The 22,422-nt window shown below is 41.8% G+C and overlaps 1 long non-coding RNA gene and 1 other non-coding gene across 2 annotated transcripts in view; both read right to left on the bottom strand.

The window, feature by feature from the left end:
* Positions 1–22,422, bottom strand: part of LOC137321700 (uncharacterized) — a 30,311-nt gene that overhangs the window by 1,301 nt on the left and 6,588 nt on the right. Inside the window, exon 2 of the long non-coding RNA XR_010962887.1 lies at positions 4,784–4,884. This is a non-coding gene — a long non-coding RNA (uncharacterized lncRNA). The remainder of the gene's footprint in view (positions 1–4,783; positions 4,885–22,422) is intronic.
* LOC137322385 (small nucleolar RNA U3) lies at positions 4,362–4,576 on the bottom strand. Its single transcript, XR_010963098.1, has one exon. It is a non-coding gene; the product is annotated as a small nucleolar RNA U3 (small nucleolar RNA).

A 22,422-nucleotide genomic window follows, 5' to 3' on the forward strand; every position in this document is an offset into this window, starting at 1 on the left:
GGAGCAGCAGGCTCCCTCTTGTGGCTGGTATCCTGCCTGGTGACCGCCCTGCACGTTGAATGACACTCGACCCAAAGAAATGGGTCGGGGTTGGGGCATGGTCAGGGTGGTGAGCAGAAGCCACGATACTGCTATGAAGAGGGAAATCCAGCTCCCTGTGTCAAAGTCTGGCAGCAAGCTTCAGGTGCCACAGTACAGGCCTGCACATGTGGCTCAAATTTCGTATTGATAAAACAGTGACAACGAAAAAGGTAAGGAATGTAAGAAATGAAATTGAGGAAAGTAGATAGAAAATCTACCAGTGCGGAATTACATGAAAACATCAAACCAAGTCAGCAAAATCTACCAATAGGAGAAAGTGGGGAAACCAATAAAATCACACCAATAAGGAGAAGAAGAACAGACAATCAACACATTTCCCAAATGAAATGTTACGCAGGTGATGATATCAAAATGTGTCATCTACCTTTAACATGTTCTTATTGAGAATTGAGATAAGAAGAAAAAAGTTGAAAACGGATTTTAAAAAAAATCTAATTACCAAAGGAAAAAATGTTATGCAGGATCTGAATTTGACAAAAGCACTAATACTGACTACAGAAACCAATGTTCTATCACAAGTGGTTTTATAATGCTATACTAAGACTAATTGCAGCATCACCTGCAACATTCGATGGTTGTAAGAGGTACTTCATTAATATTATCTTTACTCATATAAGAGCAGAATTAGGGCCTCTTACTTTATAGCTTATTACTGTTCAGTTCCTGGAAAATCGATGTCAAAATGACCTCTCTGGTACTCTCTCATTTTTATATTTCAAATCTGCCACTGGTCTCCTTTGGCCCATCAAAATTTGATTTGTTCCATGCAGGCCAGTTATTTTGCACTCGTTGGAATGCCCCATCCATATATCGGCAGAGTGCCAGATTAATTTGGAAATGGCCTTGTTATATTTTTCAAATTAAATTCGATTTGTTAAGCAGCTGATACATAGGTCTCTTTTCATCATGTAGCTTTTTAAAAAAGCTTCCAGATAATTATTTTTGACAGAAGCCAGCCCTGTTCATCGGCATGCTTGCGATATGATTCTATTTTGTGTCGTTACACAAATGTGCTAATACTGTGCACTAGCTCAATTCATTTAGAAGGCTATAGGAGGAAACAGTTGATCCAACGAGAGGGCACAAGACCCATAAAAATCATGGGTCTACGCTGCCATTTGGTTTGCGGTGATCTTTGGACAGTGCCTCGCCAGTCGGAGGGCATCGGCAATCGGCAGCACTCAAACAAGAAATAATTTGTAAATATAATAGCGCCTTTCAAATCCCAGGGATGTCCCAAAGAGCTTTACAGAAATTAATTTCTCTTGAGGTGTAGTCACTGTTGTGTTAGAGGCAAACACTGCAGCCAATTTGCTGACAGCAGTCCCACAAATAGTAATAAGAGGAATGATCAGATAATCTGTTCTAGTGGTGTTGGTTGAGGGGTAAATGTTGCCCAGGACTCGAGGCGAACTCCGCTGCTCTTTTATGTCCACGTGAACTGGCAGATTGAGCCCCGGTTTAACCTATCATTTCAAGACAGCATTTCCGATAATGAAGCTCTGAAGTATCAGCCTAGATTATGCGCTTAAATCCTGGAGTGGGGTTTAAGGTAAACGTGCCTAAGATTTGGGGTATATTCTATGTTCCAGCACTTACCATACAGTTAGATACCAAAATTGTTTTGATTGTACACTGCATATTTGTCTTTTTAATGGCACCATTAACCTGCTTATTCTAAATATTATTGCCTGGAATTTCCACAGGGGATCTTCCGATCTCCCACTGTAACTTCGACAGAAGATCAGCGGAAACCCTAGAAAAACAGAGTAAATGGCAGTTTACACCATTTCTCTTGGATTTCCACTGAAGTTAAGATGGGAGATCAGGGAGCCCCCATGAAAATTCTACCCAGTTATTACTTCCATTACAACAACGGAGAAAGGAATTTGCTACAGCATGCCAAGTATTTGTATAATGACATCGCTGAAAGGAATTTCTACCCAAATATATTTTATATATATTTATTAAATTAAAATTATATGGACTTTGTATTTTTCAAGGTGAATTAATGTTATTCACACAGATTTGTAGCTAAAGATTGGCAGGAATTATTTTATATATGACAAGATACTAAGATGTATAACATAGATTTGAGATATGAGATGCAGACTGTTGAACACATTTTGTGGCTAATAATCTTTAATTTGTGCAGGAGGCCTGAAACACCCCTTCCTAATAAGCTCAGAGCAACTTCAGCAAGGAAACTCTTCATATTCAGCTGTTACTAAGCAACAATCTTTCCACGTGACAATAAACAATTACACCTCACTAAACAGACTCACACTACCACTCAACTTCCCTTGCAAGAGATACCAGTTACCTTGTAGCAAATTCAAACACTACTATACTGAAGGGTGGGGGAGAGGAAGAGAAAGGGAGAGAGGGGGGAAGTGAATGGAAGGGAAGGGAGGGGAAAAAGGAGAAAGGAAGAGGACAGAAGGAAAGACGAGAGAAGAGGAAAGGGGGGAGGGGACAGCAAGGGATGGGAAGAAACTGTGTGGGGCAATGGGCTAGGTACTCCTCTTGTACCTCTGGGTCCTGGGTTCAAATCCACCCCAGAAAGTCTATTGGCTAGTATTTAATGGGCATATGGCCACAGATGTACATACAATGTGAAGGGATCTCTATATCTCATGTCACTTTACTGCTAAATATCCTCTACATACATTAATGTAGAATACATTGAAGTATTCATTATGCACAAGAAATATTGAATAATTGAATGATTTATAAATGCTTCCATTACTTTGCACATTCCAAATCTAATGTTGTTAATTTTTTAAAAATACCCTAGCAAATACAATTGTGTTATACATAAATCCATAAAAAAAGAGAAATTGAACTCAATAATTTCAGTATATATTCATTATTCTGGCAATGAAAAATACTTTTCTTCTATCTCCTAAATCACCAACATTGTTGCTCAAATCAGTAAAAATCTCAGCTTGTAGCACAATCCCCCACACAGTGCCCTCCCCAATCCTGTCCTCACCCAATGTCCACATTGCACAGGTCATTGGAAGCAGCAACAAAGGCTGATTTCCACCCCCTCCCACCCCTTCCCCCCTCTCTAGTTCAGGGACACTGAGGTTGATTGTAGCATCTCTATTGCACCATGGCTGAAATTAGCCAACTCAGCAAAGATCAGGAATTGAACCTGGGCTCTTCCTGTGTGGCTCGGTGATATAGACATAGTGCATGTCTAGAGCCATCAGAGAAGAGGCATTAGTCCAAATACATGGATGTTAAACATTTCCACTTCTATTTTTAATGATATGTTACACACTATGATAGTATATCAATACTAATGTAATACGGGTACTTTTAAATGACAGCATCTACTGTCCTTATAATAGAAACAAATTCCTATAGAATGGCAAGATTGTTTTTTAAAAATTGCTCTCGTTTTTGGTGAATTCTTATGCTCATCAAGTTGAGAAATGCTAATAGTGGGAATGGGACCCATTTCCACTTCTATCGTTTACAGAACTGTCAGAACTGAGTTTCCCAGGTCTGGTCCAGCAAAGGCCAGGTGCAGAGTAAAACTTCTTCCACTTTGTCTAAATCAAGGGAAAGATTTTCTTTCTCTATTAGATGTAGCAAAATCGTAAATATATTCTTTGTAAACACATTTACAATTTTGCTACACTAAGTGCATAGAAAAAAAATCAACCCCCAAAGATGCTTCAGCCCTAAACATATAAAAGCATCCCCAACTGCAAGCTATTCATTTATCCACCTCTCACCTTCCGTCATCATTATCACCTTTTTGAACAACTGCTAATTTGGTATCATATTGTGGTTAGCTAAATTTTAGCTTTACACCCACTGGAATCCTGGTTGAAACTATCCAACCTCATTTCATGCACTCAACAGAGAGGGAGACTTTCATCCTAGCAGTCTGAACTGGATTGAAACTCAGGTCTCAAGACCTTAAAGTATAGTGTGCAAACCCACTCCCACAACACTTTCTTTTGAAAAATATTCAGTATTTAGTCATAGCCAAGAAGTCCAGAAGGAGTTTCAGATTTTATTAGCTAGTTTTACAATATTTGGAAGTATCCCAGCATTTTCTTTTATAAGTGTATCAGTATATCAGTATACGTGCAGTACTGAGCCTGCTTTTCTTTGTCCCTTTCCCCCACTGAACATAAGGGATATTTATTTCTCCATTCACTAGCTAATGTTAAGAAAAAGGTCAGCATAAATATAAAACAGACTTCCTGCTTTACACTCACACTAATGTTTTTTGCTAAACTTAGACTGTGTTCTCTTCCTCCAGCTCCCCCATGAGAGAGAGAAAGGACACTTATCAATGACAGAGAGCAGCTGCCGAAGGCAGCACTCTATGTTTACTTCCTGGTCAGAACACTGTAAATCCTCCTCATGGTTAGTGAGGCCAAAATATTTCAAATTGCATTTCTCTAGAAATCAACTATAGAAATGATACCTATTGATGGAGAAAAACTTAACCTGTGATATATTCAGTCCAGGTGCTCCTATGTGACTCAATGCATTTTTAAAATGTTTTTTTTCTCCTTATTTTTAAGTTTTCCTATCTTGAGTTCATCCTCATGTCAAGACTAGAATGTAGATGAGAACAGCCCAGGTTGGCTCACCTTCACGGAAATATCTTTTGATTTATTTTGGACCTCCCAGGATGACACAGATGACTTACCTTCTTGATTTACCTTGTCTTCTCGCCTTTTCTTTGCTGGTATCCTGCACATTGAATTTTGGATTTCATCTGGATTTCTCAGTAAAACGAATGAATGTTCCCTGTTGATCAAGAAATATGAATCTGCATCTACTAAAAAACATTTGGTGCTGTACTTCTAGATTCCTCAAAAGTCGTGACTCAGATCTGGTCTCGGGTCAATTTGGGTCAGACTATTCCAAGAGGCTGATTTACTTGCCCTTAATGCTGTGCCAGTAAAACTAAACTTGTTTTTGACATACCAGTGACTTGAGACTGAAGCAAAACAAAATACTGAGAATAAACGAATTGTTTGGACATTACTTGCCTTTTTTTTCTATCTTTGCAAAACTAAAATTACAATTTCATGAAGTAGTTTGAGTACTGTGAAGTTGAAAAGTACCCAGAATTGATTAAAAGGTAGCTGGACACTGTTTGAACAGCACTTGGTTTAACGCTCTGTGGTGTGCTAGTCAGGGGAAATTGGGAGGGTGTGCCAACAAAATGTTGAGTTACCTAGGAAACCTTAAAAACATTCTAAGCTACCTTCAGGCAGGGGCAAAACCACAATATGAAAGGGAGGGTTATTGGAAGGTAACACTTGTTCTGCTACAGGACAAAAGTGATTTCTAAAGCTTTCAATCAGAGAATGACTAATTTTTCATTTCATTAAGCAGGTTTTTATGCCCACCAGGATACATGATAATGAGTCACCATGGTGACGGTACACCTACGTTTCCTTTTGCTGATTCTGAGCAGATCAAACTGGCACAAATACAAAAATCATGTGAAAATCTTAAAATTAAAATAATAAGGAAGAGCAAAGGGGCTATAAGAATCAGACTTTGTACCATCTCCAGGGTGTTTAAAAATGGTTGTTTAAGGATTGGATCCCGAGGAACCAGCATACATGGACTGTGGGCTAAATTCTGCATAAACAGTATGTTGAATTGGGGACTGAGTTACTCAGCGGATTTGCACACTGCCCTATCACCTCTGAGACTTGGGTTTAAATCCAATACGCACTGAAAAGCTGTAAGGGTTATGAGAGAAATAACTTTGAAAAGTCCTAATTTCATTCCTAGTGGCTGCAGGCGTACACACCAAAAAATAGCTCATAATTTAGCAACAATTGGCAATCTCCCTCAAAGAAACCATGACAGTGATTGGTGTGGGAAAACTTTACACTGGTGCAGCAAGGATAAATGTAAAGAATATGTGATGGAGGCACATTGTTGGAGGCTGAATAGATGGACTTTTCCCTTGCATCTGCCAGTGCAATACATAATCTTGGAAAACTTGATGCTGACGTTGAGTGCCAAAAGTTGGAAAGTCCTCCATTCCCCAAAACTAATACCTTTTACCTGAATAAGCACAAAATAAATTAAAATGTGTTGCACATTTTGCATTATGTAAGAAAGAGTGCTGTATCTTCTTTTTGACAGATTATATATTGGTCTAGTTAGTATGTCACATTTGGGTGTGTGGCTACATTTTGTTTGTATGTATGTAAATTAAGTATTTCACTCCATTTCACACAAAATGTGATTGCATTAGAGAAACTTGGCTTAAGTATGACCATTTTCTAATTACTTATTCCACTCTGCATTGGAGTAATTATTGCACTGAATACAGGTGGCTGTTTTTTTCCACAGTGGTGGATGGCTATTGATGGCACCAGCTCACCTGATTAATGTAAAGAGCGAGGCATCTCCCATTATTTACAGGCAAAATTTAGGTATATTTATTGGTTTCACATGCACTGTTTCCACAGATTTAGACTTAACCTGGAAGTGCTATTTAAACCTCTATAAGGAGAATTATACATTGCTGGTGCCAGGGAAGAAGACCACAGTGTTCACCTTCTGTACTACTGCCACCTTTCAGATCCCTGCTAGAGCAATTAAGCAACAGGTATAGAAATACATAAAAGTTACAACATGGAAACAGGCCATTTGACCCAACCAGTGCGTGTCGGCATTTATCTTCCATGTGAGCAAATAGTCCTAATTATATTTACCCATCCTGTTTCCATATCCCCATTTTCTTCATCCACCTATCCAATCTAATCTTGAATGTTGACATAGTTTCTGCCTCAACTGCTATCTATGGAAGTGAACACCATAACCTCACAATTCTCTTGGTCTCCGTTCTAAATTTCTTACATTTAATCTTGTATCTATGGACCCTCGTTCTTGACCCCTCAATTTACTGGAAATAGTCTGCTTCTATCTACCCTGTCCTATCGTTTTATAATTTTAAATACTTCCATCATATCACCCCCTAATCTGCATTGTTCTTACACTTTCTTGTGTTTGTATTTCCTCATACCATGCATCACCTCACACTTACTGACATTTTATTCCATTTGCCACTTTTTAGCCCATTCCCCCATATTATCAATATCCCTTTGCAGCTTCCTTTAGTCTTATAAAGAATGAGCTATACCTAGTATTTTGGTATCATCTGCAAATTTTGACACCAGTCCCCCATGGCCTATATCCAAATCATTGATAAACACAGTGAACAGAAATGGTCCCAGAACAGAACCCTGTGGGACACCATTACACACTTCTGACCATTCTAAAATACTGCCCTTAACAACTGCTCGCTGTTTTCTCCCTTCTGAGCAATTTTTAATTCAGTTTGCTATCCTCCCCCTAATTCCACAACCCTTAATCTTCTCTAATAATCTCCGACGTAGTACCGTGTCAAAGGATTTCCTAAAGTGCATGTACACTATGAATTCTATGAGATTTGTCAAACATAATTGTCCCTTTTAAGATCCAGGCTGGCTACTTATAACTATTTTCTCTTTATCTAAATATGTTGTAATTTCATCCTAATTAGAGACTCTAAAGTTTTCCTTACCACAGATGTAAAACTAACTGGCCTGTAATTACACAGATTAACTCTGTCCCTCTTTTTAAAATTGGGTACTACATTAGTCACTCTTCAGTCCTTGGGCACACACACATTCACTCAATGCAGCCATGAAGTATAATGTGATCATGGCAATTTCCTCGACCATGGCAATTTTCTCACTCATCTCCCTCAGGATCCTAGGACATATTCTGTTGGGCCCTGGCACTTTATCTTCCTTTAGTCTAACTAATTTACCTAAAATTTTCCTTTTATCTATCAGAATTTGCTTATCTTGATCTCAACCACTTCAGGATTCACCTCCTCTCTGATATAAATAAAGGCTTGCATTTATATAGCGCCTTTCACAACCTCAGGACGTCCCCAAGTGCTTTACAGCCAAAGTACTTTTGAAGTGTAGTCACTGTTGTAATGTAGGAAACACGGCAGCCAATTTGCACACAGCAAGGTCTCACAAACAGCAATGAGATAATAACCACATAATCTCTTTTAGTGATATTGGTTAAGGCATAAATATTGGCTAGGTCACTGGGGAGAACTCCCCTGCTCGTCTTCAAAACAGTGCCATGAGATCTTTTACATCCACCTGAGAGGGCAGAATGGGGCCTCGGTTTAACGTCGCATCCAAAAGACGGCACCTCCGACAGTGCAGCACTCCCTCAGTACTGCACTGGAATGTCAGCCTAGATTTTGTGCTCAAGTCTCTGGAGTGGGACTTGAACCCACAATTTTCTGACTCTTACATTCTGTAACAGGAACACGTTGGAACAGGAAAATCCCATTCTATTAATGTTCAGCCAGTACATTATGTGAGGCATATCATCACAACATGTGTGCCAGTTTTCTTGGCAGTATCCACAATACATTTGTGGAGCAGGTGGCAGGTTTGTGGAAGGAGGAATAATTGATAGATGGCTACTGTAGTAGGTAGAAAGCTGCAACTGAGACCCTATAGATTAGAAGGTAAAAGGATATTGGACTAGGAATTACAAAATATGGTTGTGTGGATTATAATAGAAAACTAAATGACCATATCAGAAATATTTACATATTTGAATGCATGTGTGATGGAAATGATGTATTATACTATTGACTTCTTTCTTTTTGTTATGGCACCTCTGGGTATAAAACAAAGTTCACTTGAGGGATAATCACCTGTTAGCTGCTGGCTTTGTTCTGAAAGCAACCAATAAAAATACCTCATAGGCCACCCAGGTGTGAAATACAGTTTAATACAACCCTAACAAAAGAACATAAGAATTAGGAGCAGGAGTAGGCCATACGGCCCCTCGAGCCTGCTCTTCCATTCAATAAGATCATGGCTGATCTTCAATCTCAATTCCACTTTCCCGCCCGATCTCCATATCCCTCGATTCCCCTAGAGTCCAAAAATCTATCTATCTCAGCCTTGAATATACTCAAAGACTCAGCATCCACAGCCCTTTTGGAGTAGAGAATTCCAAAGATTCACAACCTTCTGAGTGAAGAAATTTCTCCTCATCTCAGTCTTAAATGGTCGACCCCTTATCCTGAGACTATGACCCCTGGTTCTAGACTCTCCAGCCAAGGGAAACAACCTCTCAGCATCTAACCTGTCAAGCCCTCTCAGAATCTTATATGTTTCAATGAGATCACCTCTCATACTTCCAAACTCCAGAGAATATAGGCCTATTTTACTCAATCTCTCATCATAGGACAACCCTCTCATCCCAGGAATTAATTTAGTGAATCTTCATTGGACTGCCTCTAAGGCAAGTATATCCTTCCTCAGATAAGGAGACCAAAACTGTGCACAGTACTCCAGGTTTGGTCTCAGCAAAGCCCTGTACAATTGTAGCAAGACTTCCCTACTCTTGTACTCCAACCCTCTTGCAATAAAGGTCAACATTCCATTTGCCTTCCTAATTGCTTGCTGTACCTGCATGGTAACTTTCTGTGTTTCTTGTACGAGGACACCCAGATCTCTCTGGACACTAATATTTAATAGTTTCTCATCATTTAAAAAATATTCTGCTTTTCTATTCTTCCTACCAAAGTGAATAACTTCACATTTCCCCACATTATACTCCATCTGCCACCTTCTTGCCCTCTCACTTAACCTGTCTATATCCCTTTGCTGACTCTTTGTGTCCTCCTCACAGCTTACTTTCCCCCTACTTTTGTATCATCAGTAAACTTGGATACATTACACTCGGTCCCTTCATCTAAGTCATTAATATAGATTGTAAATAGCTGAGGCCCAAACACTGATCCTTGCGGCACCCCACTAGTTACAGCCTGCCAACCTGAAAATGACCTGTTTATCCCTACTCTCAGTTTTCTGCCTGTTAACCAATCCTCTATCCATGCTAATATGTTACCCTCAACCCCATGAGCCCTTATCTTGCGTAACAACCTTTTATGTGGCACCTTATCGAATGCCTTTTGGAAATCCAATTATACTACATCCACTGGTTCTCCTTTATCTACCCTGCTAGTTACATCCTCAAAGAACTCTAATAAATTTGTAAAACACAATTTCCCTTTCATAAAACCATATTGACTCTGCCTAACCATATTATAATTTTCTAAGTGCCCTGTTACCACTTCCTTAATAATGGATTCTAGCATTTTCCTGACGACTGACATCAGGCTAACTGGCCTGTAGTTCTCAGTTTTCTCTCTCCCTCCTTTCTTGAATAGTGGTGTTACATTTGCATAGTAGCAAGGTTACATGGGAGCAAGCTATTGAATTTGAATCTACTGACTCACAGGGGGTGCAGGTCTGACCAACAAGCATTGTCTGTATTGGTCATGTGAATATTTGACCATCTAATGTAATTATGAGAGGTACGCTTTTAATATCCTTTGATCCAGTTTCATTTCAAAGGACTTTTGGTGGTTTAGCTCAAGTTAACTTGCTCCAATTTTGCAATTATTCTTAAGCCATCAGATATAGGGGAAGGCCAGAGACTCTGTGGTAGGTTAACAGTGAACCACCATGTAAAATTAGTCAGGGATTTTGTTTCAGGTCCAGTTATACATTAAGTTTTAGCACAGGAGAAGTGACTTTGTTGTTTTCTACTTCCTGAGGAGGAATCCTTAAGTCTATAACTACTGTAAACATATAGTTTGTTATTGCTACTGTTCATCTGTCTATTTATTGTTCAAAAGGTTGGTCTGATAGCCATGGTCTGATAGAATGTTTATTCCAGTGCCTTTCAAAGTCAAGGTGACATGTGATATATCCATTAAACTGAAATACAGTGGCAAGGGCTTTTTGAATGACCCCTAGGCTTGCCACAGTTACTAAAGTAAAAATAATTCTAGTTCATAGGAAGTGACGGTTCATTTGTGGAAATGGTCTATGATGCTAAAAAAGAGAAAAATATCTCGTACAAACCCCAAAAATGTAATGGCATGCATTCCTCTAGTGGCCTTGGTTATGGCAGCTGTAGTGTTGCATACTATATCTGTGCACATGTTATAGGCTCATTAGCTGGTAGTGCAATAGCTTGAACACCAGCATTGCAATAGAAGGACACGTGGTTAGCCTACTGACACTGGTCCTAGAGAATGAACAGGCCCATTTGCATCAGCACAATGACACATATGGACCCTTCAGTTACTCCTCCAGGATTAATTAGATGGAAATGTAGTTTTCAGTTATATTCAACTCCATCTCAATGTGGAAAATCTTTCCTTCTCAATGTGCTTCAGATTGTTCCATTAAGTTATGATGCTTTTCCCCCCTGTTTCACTGATGGTGTGCTTTTCAGCCCATTGAATATTTAACCCAAAATTATGACAATCAAGTTGGTTTTATGTTCCCTGTTTGCACTATTAATTTTTAAAAATTACTTCTGTCACAATAAATTCGAGTTCTTATTTGGTAAAGTGCACTTTCCTCTGCTGGATATTTCACTCCCAGTCATGAGGCTTTCAGGCATATTACCATTTTGTCATATTCTGAAAGCCCCAGTGCTGACTCCATTCCTTTATTATTGTGCCATTAGCATCCCCATTTTATTTACATGATTTCTGGGAATTCACTTATTCATCAGCCTAAATAATAGAATGTCAAATTTGCACTAAAATTTGTTGGTGCATAAGTCTGTGTCAGGAATCACACAAGCAAAAAAAAACAAGTTCTTATTGTCACTTTTGATTTTTGATCTCTAAAAGAGAACAAGTCATATTACTCCTTGTCTGTAATAGGTTTTACCATGTCGTCAACAGCTGAATACATCTAGGTTTTGAGAGGTGAGTGAGGTGAGCATTGGGGAATGAACATTTTTCACATTTGTATCCGGTGTCAGAATCAGCAACTTGCAGGTCAGGTAGAATGCAGAGCAAATCTTCCGCTATGTTGCTCAGCGGTGTAGCTTAACTTAAATGTCAGAAGAGCAACCACTACTGCATCTATTGTGCATCCAATTGTATACAGTTTTGGAGACGTCAATCCTTGAGAAACTGGAATGAGGCTGCCAAACCTACTTCACTTGGGACCTATAAACCCAACAAATTGGAGACTTTTTTTCCTGCAGCCTGGACCGGGTTATAACTCAGGTTCCAGACGTGGAAATATTGTGTTCTAACCTACAAAACTACCTAGTCCCGCAGATACTTCTTTTTCAGTCGTATATTCAAATTTGGGATTTGATATTCTTTCCTATATACCCAATTCTTACACTTAGTATTCCAATCCCAGTCTCCATGGAACTATGTTTGTTTCAGAGGCCATTCAACAATGTTATTAATATATGGTGTTAGCCTTGCAAAGTAGTTTTCCAGTTGCCACAGAAACTGTGGGTATTGAGATTATGTCCCAAGAAGCAGAGTTATCAAAAGTTGAATCTTGACAGTGAAATATATTTGTGAGATCTTATGGGACATTAACTCTCAAGTGTTTGATTGGCTTACAAAGGCCTGCAACTCTTTCTATAATATCTTTTATATCTATATCAATCATAATTAAACTTCTTTCCAGAGGTGCAGGCAAAGTATCCTATTTATCCAAAGACAAATACTGCGGATGCTGGACATATGAAATAAAAACAGAAAATGCTGGAAGTACTCAGCAAGTCAGGCAGCACCTGTGGAAAAAGAAACAGAATTAATGTTTCAGGTCGATGACCTTTTGTTAGAACTGATCCTATTAATCCATTTGCACAGACCTGGACAACATCCAGGCTTGGGCTGATAAGTGGCAAGTAACATTCGCGCCAGACAAGTGCAAGGCAATGACCATCTCCAACAAGAGAGAGTCTAACCACCTCCCCTTGACATTCAACGGCATTACCATTGCCGAATCACCCACCATCAACATCCTGGGGGTCACCATTGACCAGAACCTTAACTGGACCAGCCAAAAATTACTGTGGCTACAAGAGCAGGTCAGAGGCTGGGTATTCTGCGGCGAGTGACTCACCTCCTGACTCCCCAAAGCCTTTCCACCATGTTACAAGGCACAGGTCAGGAGTGTGATGAAATACTCTCCACTGGCCTGGATGAGTGCAGCTCCAACAACACTCAAGAATCCAGGACAAAGCAGCCCGCTTGATTGGCACCACCCTAAACATTCACTCCCTTCACCACCAGCGCACTGTGGCTGCAGTGTGTACCATCCACAGGATGCATTGCAGCAACTCGCCAAGGCTTCTTCGAGAGCACCTCCCAAAACCGCGACCTCTACCACCTAGAAGGACAAGGGCAGCAGGCACACGGGAACAACACCACCTGCATGTTCCCCTCCAAGTCACACACCATCCCAACTTGGAAATATATCGCCGTTCCTTCATCGTCGCTGGGTCAAAATCCTGGAACTCCCTACCTAACAGCACCGTGGGAGAACCTTCACCACACGGACTGCAGCGGTTCAAGAAGGTGGCTCACCACCATCTTCTCAAGGGCAATTAGGGATGGGCACATCCCATGAGTGAATAAACAAAAACATGAATAATGGCCACTTGGGAGACTGGTACTATATGGCACCTAGCACCTGTGGGAGAAAGAGAAAAAAGGATGGTAAAAACATGTGGATTAATGTAAACAGAGCACTGGGGTCAAGTTTCTGCTTGTTTATGTTAGTTATATCAGTGCAATCCGGGTGCAATCGGCGGAACCAGTGCAAAAGATCGGGGAATTTTAAACGTGAGTTATGCCCAAAATCACTTACGCTCGTGTTTTCCGCAATCTTTTACGTTGGTTCAAGATTCAATTTGCCCGAATCAGGCCCTGCCCCCAGGTCGAAATTGCGAGATTCCGCCAATTGCGCTCGTTCAGGAAGGCTCTTCAAATTGGGCTCATTTTCTTAGGTGCACAGGCATGTATTAAAAGCTTTTTCATATCAAAAAAATTTAATTTACTAAGAAACTGTCGAATGTACACCAATGAAACTATTAAATGGTTCAGTATAGTTTTTCAAAGCCATTTTCAGTGATTTTAAATCAGATTACTCACAGGTGGAGGCCCGGACACCCTTTTAAAAATGCTTATTTTTGGTGATAATCCCATTTTCAGCTGTATTCATAAAACTGCACCAGGCTACTACTCTTAAATACATCAAGGGATACTTCTTAACGGAAAAAGAAAGAAACAATTACATTTCTTTACACTGCCCGATTGCGCTGCTTTATCGAAGATTTTACGTTTGTGATTCTGCAAATGAATTTTAGCAAAAACTTGAAATGTAACCTAACCAGCGCAATTTCAAGTGCATTTTGGGTGCAATTTCCTGACTGTGCCCAAAGTGGAAACTCTATCTCATTATGTTTATCTTCTACTGATAAAGGGTATTTTATTCTCCAGTCCCTACTGCTTTGTTGCAGTTCAGCACTAACTAATTACATACCGCATACAATCATTGCATTTAAAGGGACACTGTGTTCGTGAAATAAATGTTTGCAAATCTTTTGTTGTTTGTTTGTAATTATATAAATCACACTGCAACACATCTTACAAATAAGTCATCATGAAGAAAGCAATGCATCCCTTTTGGGTTCCCTCTCTCTGTAAGCAGAGGCTTGCCAATGATTTTAAAAGAAATGAAGTCAGTGTCCCTGTGCAAATAACATGCTATTGAGACACAAGTTTTTTGAGTGCTCATTAAAACAAAGAGCTCCATAAATACAGGGGAATTCTGTATTAAATACAGAGACTTCTACTGCCTCCCAAAGATACACAAAGCCAACACACCCGGACGTCCCATCGTATCAGGCAACGGAACCCTGTGTGAGAACCTCTCTGGATACATCGAGGGCATCCTGAAACCCATCGTACAGGGAACCCCCAGCTTCTGTCGCGACACTACAGACTTCCTACAAAAACTCAGTACCCACGGACCAGTTGAACCAGGAACACTTCTCACCACGATGGACGTCTCGGCACTATACACCAGTATCCCCCACGATGACGGCATCGCTGCGACAGCATCAATACTCAACACCAACAACAGCCAATCTCCGGAAGCCATCCTACAACTCATCCGCTTCATCCTGGATCACAATGTCTTCACCTTCGATAACCAGTTCTTTACCCAAACACACGGAACAGCCATGGGGACCAAATTCGCACCCCAATACGCCAACATTTTCATGCACAAGTTCGAGCAGGACTTCTTCACTGCACAAGACCTCCAACCAACACTATACACCAGATACATCGACGACATTTTCTTTCTATGGACCCACGGCAAGGAATCACTAAAGAGACTACACGATAACATCAACAAGTTCCATCCCACCATCAAGCTCACCATGGACTACTCCTCAGAATCAGTTTCTTTCTTGGACACACGAATCTCCATCAAAGACGGGCACCTCAGCACCTCACTCTACCGCAAGCCCACGGACAACCTCACGATGCTCCACTTTTCCAGCTTCCACCCTAACCACGTCAAAGAGGCCATCCCCTATGGACAGGCCCTGCGAATACACAGGGTCTGCTCAGACGAGGAGGAACGCGATGGACACCTACAGACGCTGAAAGACGCCCTAGTAAGAACGGGATATGACGCTCGACTCATCGATCGACAGTTCCGACGGGCCACAGCAAAAAATCGCATAGACCTCCTCAGGAGACTAACACGGGACGCAACCAACAGAGTACCCTTTGTCGTCCAGTACTTCCCCGGAGCGGAGAAACTACGCCATGTTCTCCGCAGCCTTCAACATATCATCAATGAGGACAAACACCTCGCTATGGCCATCCCCACACCTCCACTACTCGCCTTTAAACAGCCACCCAACCTCAAACAGACCATCGTTCGCAGCAAATTACCTAGCTTTCAAGAGAACAGCGTCCACGACGCCACACAACCCTGCCACGGTAACCTCTGCAAGACATGCCAGATCATCGACACAGATACCACCATCACACGAGAGGACACCACCCACCAGGTGCATGGTTCATACTCCTGTGACTCGGCCAACGTTGTCTACCTCATACGTTGCAAGAAAGGATGCCCCAGAGCATGGTACATTGGCGAGACCATGCAGACGCTGCGACAACGGATGAACGGACACCGCGCAACAATCGCCAAACAGGAGGGTTCCCTCCCAGTCGGGGAACACTTCAGCAGTCATGGACATTCATCCACCGACCTTCGGGTAAGCGTACTCCAAGGCCGCCTTCGAGACACACGACAACGCAAAATCGTCGAGCAGAAATTGATAGCCAAGTTCCGCACCCATGAGGACGGCCTCAACCGGGATCTTGGGTTCATGTCACGCTACACGTTACCCCACCAGCGAACAAATGTTATCTGTTTTTAATATAATGGGTCATTTGCTGGCTCTCTCTGCCTTCCGGATGTTTCTGCCTCTCACTGTTTTTTTTCTCTGTTTTTTTTCCCTGTTTGTTTTTTTGTTGAATGTGTATTCGGGGGTTCTGCAGGTGACACCTCTCTGTCTGAACACGGTGATTGCCTTGGCAACGGGCAGTTGCAGGGGCAGTCTGTAAACACCATGTATTGTTCTATATGTATAAATGCGTAGGCTTCAAGGAGCTCCTGAAACATTTACCTGAGGAAGGAGGAAGTCTCCGAAAGCTTGTGAATTTAAAATAAAATTGCTGGACTATAACTTGGTGTTGTAAAATTGTTTACAGGGGAATGGCAGAGGGAGTAGAACAAGAACTCTGTCGGTAGTAAAGACCTATGTTCAGAGAGGCACATCCTTCTAACGGGATGGCTTATATAATTGGTTGCAAGAATTTGGATTGTTTTCCCACAAGAGCCCCTACTTAGCATGGAGAAAATTCACCTGGGAAGAAATTGCTTGTTAAATTAATGCCAAATAAGTCAAAAGGATTGGGAATGAATGTTGGGTGTAGTTGAATGATGTCCTCTAATGTAAGAATTACATTGCTGCCAGATGAAGGGGCATCAGGGCAATTGAAGATAGATTGACTTTGCTCCCAGATATTTCTGATAGGTCAATCTCTGCCTTCCCAGAAACAGTGGCTTTTGGATAACAGGATGTGGTAATTGTCAGGAAGGAGTGCAGTCAATTGCTGGCAGAACAGATGTAATAAAATCAGGTAGTATGTGAATACATGCAAGAACCTGTTCTATATGTCACATAAATTAATGAATGATTCTTTTTTAAGGCAGGTAGAGACACTGTTCAAGATGGAAGCTCCACTAAACTAAACAGGAAAATGATCAATGTAATTAAGGCATTCTAGATTCTGATCAAGACTAAATTATGCATGTTAAACAAATACATACAGATGGCTGTACAATTAAGATATACATTACACTGTTCAACTCTTTTAACTGTAATGCGATGTGTGCTTTAAGCAGTTAAAATTAATTACCTCACTCTATTTGTGTATCTGTGCCAATGCTAGAAAATTCCACTCACTGCATTGCCAGGTGTGAGTAACCATCCATCTTTGGTGAGTCAAATAGCAAATGTGCCTGGTTACTAAGTAGCTTCAGCACCTTTCTTCACCCATCTCTCATCTATTCATATTTTCCCTGCTTCCTTACTGTTGTGATCCTTTGTGGAGTATTGTTATTCTACCTCGCTGAGGACAAAGCTGCTAAAAGCTATGGCACTGTCAATAAAACTCGGTCTATATTATTTTATAGAAGACCCATTTGTATGGCACAAAACCCATTGTGTCTTTTGAGCTGTAGATACTGCAGCCTTGAAAATCCTGGGAAGGCGAGGCGGCAGGTGGGCATAAGTTTGGGGCAGGACAGAGTTCACGGAGTCTGTGCCTCTTTTTTTCTCTACTGCAAAATTCCAGAGGAAATGGGTGAGGCACTTTTTCTGCTGTCCCCTCCATGTGAACGTCTGTAGAAGAGGAGGAAAGATTTCACTGGTCAGAAATCCTGTCAGTTCCACCTCACGTGCACCCAACACAAAGGAAAATCCTGGCAGAGATGGGGCCCCAATAAACAGAATATGCTGGTTTCCTAACGGCAATCGATCGCAGTGTGAAAAACAGGGAGGAGCTGAAAATGGCGCTGGCTTCCACTCCCACTAGGCAAATGACCCTAACCCTGGGAGTTGAGACTGGGCCAGGACAGGGCAAACTGATGGACACATAAGTCCTGCTCTACCACCCTTCTGGCGGTGGAGTGGGGCTTCAGGAATTTCGGGGTCTGGAACATTTTGCTCTTCAAAGGTCTTTGCTTATTATTTACTTAAACTTTCTCAGAGGGAACAAAGGCATCAAAATTCCTGGGCCCCAATCCGCTGTCAAAAGTGCAGCAAGGCAGGACTTCAGCCTGGTAGTCTGCCCCGACCCTGACCCCGTCCCAATTCCTGGGGCTTGGATCATTTGCATAGAGGGGACAGGTGCCTGTGCCATTTTGAGTGCTCCATATGTGTCTGTCCGGCAGGGGCGAAGAATTTGTCAGTGGCACCTTGTAGCACTGTCAGACGTGAGACCGTTCCGACCGAAGGCAGACAAAAGAGTTCCAGTTTTGAATTTGTCACCTTCCAGACGGCCACTAGGAAACTGGCATTTTCAGCTTTTTGAGGCCTCACTTCTGCCAGGATCTTACACCTACATCATGCAGATGTACTTTGCCTTGGGGCAAGTGAGGCACACTGGGAGGATTTCTGACAGGTGATGATACCCCATCAGTCTTGCCTCATCGAATGACACCCGTTTAAAGGGCGGTGAGTGAAATAAGTGGCTGCGTGGATTTTGAGAAGGGGGTTCCTGCCCCAAATTCTGGCATGCCCTCCCGGCTTACAATATCACAGTGTCCTCTCACACCCAGGAGATTTGGGGCCAAAGGCTTTATAAACCTGTCACATTCTATGTATAATTCTGAAATTTGGCTTGTCTGTTGTTTGCGAAAAAAGTATAGACCATTTCTCGTGTGGTCACATGTAAATCCACAATTAATCAAAATGTTTAAAATACTGAATTCACCAAAGGGCCACACTCTACTGCCTATTCCCCATTCCAATGTTTAAAAATACCCATCCTGGGAAAAACAACATTAAGTTCAACAGCAACTTAATTTGGAATACTCGGTTACAGGACCGTGGTTATGCCTAGTCAAGGGGCTGGGGGCTCATGGGCGGATGGGTCCTCATGGTCTCATGAAACATATTGGTCTCAATTTCTTAAAACAAGCACAGCTCCATATTTAAATGGATTTGCAATCTGTGTCTGGGTCTAACAACACTCCTGCATTCCGCACACATAAGATTGAGATCTCCTATGATGAATCAGATGGACATTAAAATTCCTATGGCACTTTTTGAAAAAGAGCGGGAGTTTCTCTCAACATCCTGGCCAATATTCTTCTCTCAACCAAGACTACCAAAAGTTGACTAATTAGCTATTTATTTCCATGTCCAGTCACAGGTTGTGAGGGTTGGCTAGATTCCACACTATAATTCCCTGGAGTTAGGCCAATCAGTAATAGTGCTGGAAATAGAGAAGAATGAGCCCTCCTTCAATTCTGATGAAAGGTATTCACCTCAAACATTAACTTGTCTTTTCTCTTTACATATACTGATCGACTTGCTGTGTATTTCTAGCATTTTCTGTTTTTATCAGGGAGGGTGAGAGGAAGCTAAGACACGAGGTGAAGGAGAAAGAAGGACAAGTTCAGACACAGGTGAGGGAGAGACGAGTTCAGAAATGGGGAAGGGAGACAGAGATACATATTCATTCATGGCAGTGGGGGACAGAGGGACAAGTTTGGACATGAAATTCAACTTTGGCAGGGCACAAATCCGGCAGTGACGAATTTGCATCCTGTTATACACCCTGCCCGATTTTACTTTCGGAAAAACTGAGAGAGGGAGAGTTATTTAAATACTTAGAGATAGAAATGTTTAGACACAGGGAGAGAGAGTCATGGAAATCCAGATAGAATGAGAGTTCAGACACATTGGGGGTAATATTGACTTTAAACTTCAGTGGAAACGAAAATCAGGAGGTGTTTAATGGGCAGCCGAGCCGATATCGCCTGTTTTACACTATCGTCTAAAGTCAAAATTACCCCCATAGAGAGATGGGGTGAGGGAGAAGAAGAAGCACATAGGGAGAAGGAGAAAAGTAGCAAACAGAAGTATGGGGGATCTTTTGGTCATGGTGACAGACACAGAATCTCAGGTACATATCGAGATACTGGGGGGAATTTTAACCCCCAGGAACGGGTGGGTTGGGGGCAGGTGGGAGGTGAAAATTGCAGCTTTTTAAATTGCATCTACAACCTGGCTCCAACGCGCCCACTTCCAGGTCTAATGAGGGCGTGTTTGGATGCACGCGCGCAGCTGAATCCCGGAAATCGCGTCCCCAATAATTGCCTGTGGGTGGATCGTTAGTGGGGCAATTTGTTTACTTGAGGTAGGTATTTTTTAATTGAGTCTTAAACAGAAACAAATTTAACATCTCCTGTAGGGGTTTCCCGGGCCTTTTGAATCTTGCCATTGAAACGGAGGCGAGATTCAGCCGAAGTTGATTTGGGCTTTTAAACCTGTGATGGACACATCTCAATAAAGGCTCAGGTATTGCAGCTGGTCTCTCAGTTCTCTCAGGCAAATGTCCTTGTATTGAGACATCTTTAGCAAAACTTTGGAGCCTCTCAAACTGACAAGGTCAGGATGGGGGGGGGGCGCAATGGATGTATTGCAGAGGACACTTGAGGAGGAAGAAAATCATCATCCATGGCAATCATGTCGTGCTGGGAACTGCAGGTGTACAAGAGAGAGTTGCTCAACAAGGATATGGAGAGCAGCAAAGAGGGGAGCAACAGAGGGGCTGAGTGGTTATGTTACTGGACTAGTAATCCAGAGTCATGAGTTCAAATCCCGCTATGGCAGCTAGGGAATTTAAATTTGATTAATTAAATAAATTTTTAAAAAGCTAGTATCAGTAATGGTGGCCATGAAACTACCGGATTGTCGTAAAAACCCATCTGGTTCACTAATGCCCTTCAGGGAAGGAAACCTGTCCTTACTCGGTCTGGCCTATATGTGACTCCAGACCCACAACAATGTGGTTGATTCTTAATCGCCCTCTGAAATGGCCGAGCGGCTCATCACCACCTTCTTCAAGGGCAATTAGGGATGGGCAATAAATGCTGGCCTTGCCAGCGATGTCCACATCCCATGAACGAATAATAAAAAAAAGGTCGCAGGAGGCATTACCCACATGAAAGGGTCTACAGGCAGAGGATGAGCTTCCTGGGAAAAAAATACATGCAGGGTTCGAGAGAAGAGAAACACAGATTATATATGTATAGTGAGACAGAGAACCATAGCTATGAAAGAGCTATCCAATTAGTCCCACTCCCCTGCACTTACGCCATAGGCCTGCAATTTATTCCTTTTTTTCCCAAGTGTATTTATCCAATTCACTTTTGAAAGTTATGATTTAATCTGCTTCCACCACCCTTTCAGACAGCGCATTACAGATCATAACAACTTGTTGCATAAAAAAAATTCTCCTTGTCTGCCCCCTGGTTCTTTTGCTTAAATCTGTGTCCTCTGGTTACCGAACCCTTGACATTGGAAACTTAAAAATTAGTATTGGTTATTTATGGCCACAGATGAACGAGTCCCGTGAGTGGAGCCACCCATGCGGATGCTCTTACAAAACATGAAAAAAAATAATTTTGCTCCAACAAAATTGGGTGTGTTGAAGGCCATTTATCCAACAAGAAGGACTTCCTACTCCATGCAGTTGAACATCTTCTCTGTGACCATGGAGGGTACCAGGATGTGGAGTTATTTATGTTCTTTCAAGTGGGGCACCATAATGAGCAGGATCTGGTGTTATCCCCAGACTGGAGGCCTCATATAAAGCCCATTTGATCAGTGTGGACTAAGCTGGGGGGGGGGGGGGGTGGAGAGGAGCAGGGGCCAGCGAGGAGGGGGGGGGCGGCAGTGACTGTTTCCAGTCTGGTAGCCAGGATCTTGGCCAGTATTTTGATGTCAATGTTGAATAGGCATATGAATCTTAGGATGAACAGAGTGGAATGTTTGCATTTTTTTACGTAGAATCATAGAATCATAGAAGTTTACAACATGGAAACAGGCCCTTCGGCCCAACATGTCCATGTCGCCCAGTTTATACCACTAAGCTAGTCCCAATTGCCTGCACTTGGCCCATATCCATCTATACCCATCTTACCCATGTAACTGTCCAAATGCTTTTTAAAAGACAAAATTGTACCCGCCTCTACTACTGCCTCTGGCAGCTCGTTCCAGACACTCACCACCCTTTGAGTGAAAAAATTGCCCCTCTGGACCCTTTTGTATCTCTCCCCTCTCACC

Source organism: Heptranchias perlo, chromosome 5 (genome assembly GCF_035084215.1).
Source record: "Heptranchias perlo isolate sHepPer1 chromosome 5, sHepPer1.hap1, whole genome shotgun sequence".
In the NCBI taxonomy this organism is placed as follows: Eukaryota; Metazoa; Chordata; class Chondrichthyes; order Hexanchiformes; family Hexanchidae; genus Heptranchias; species Heptranchias perlo.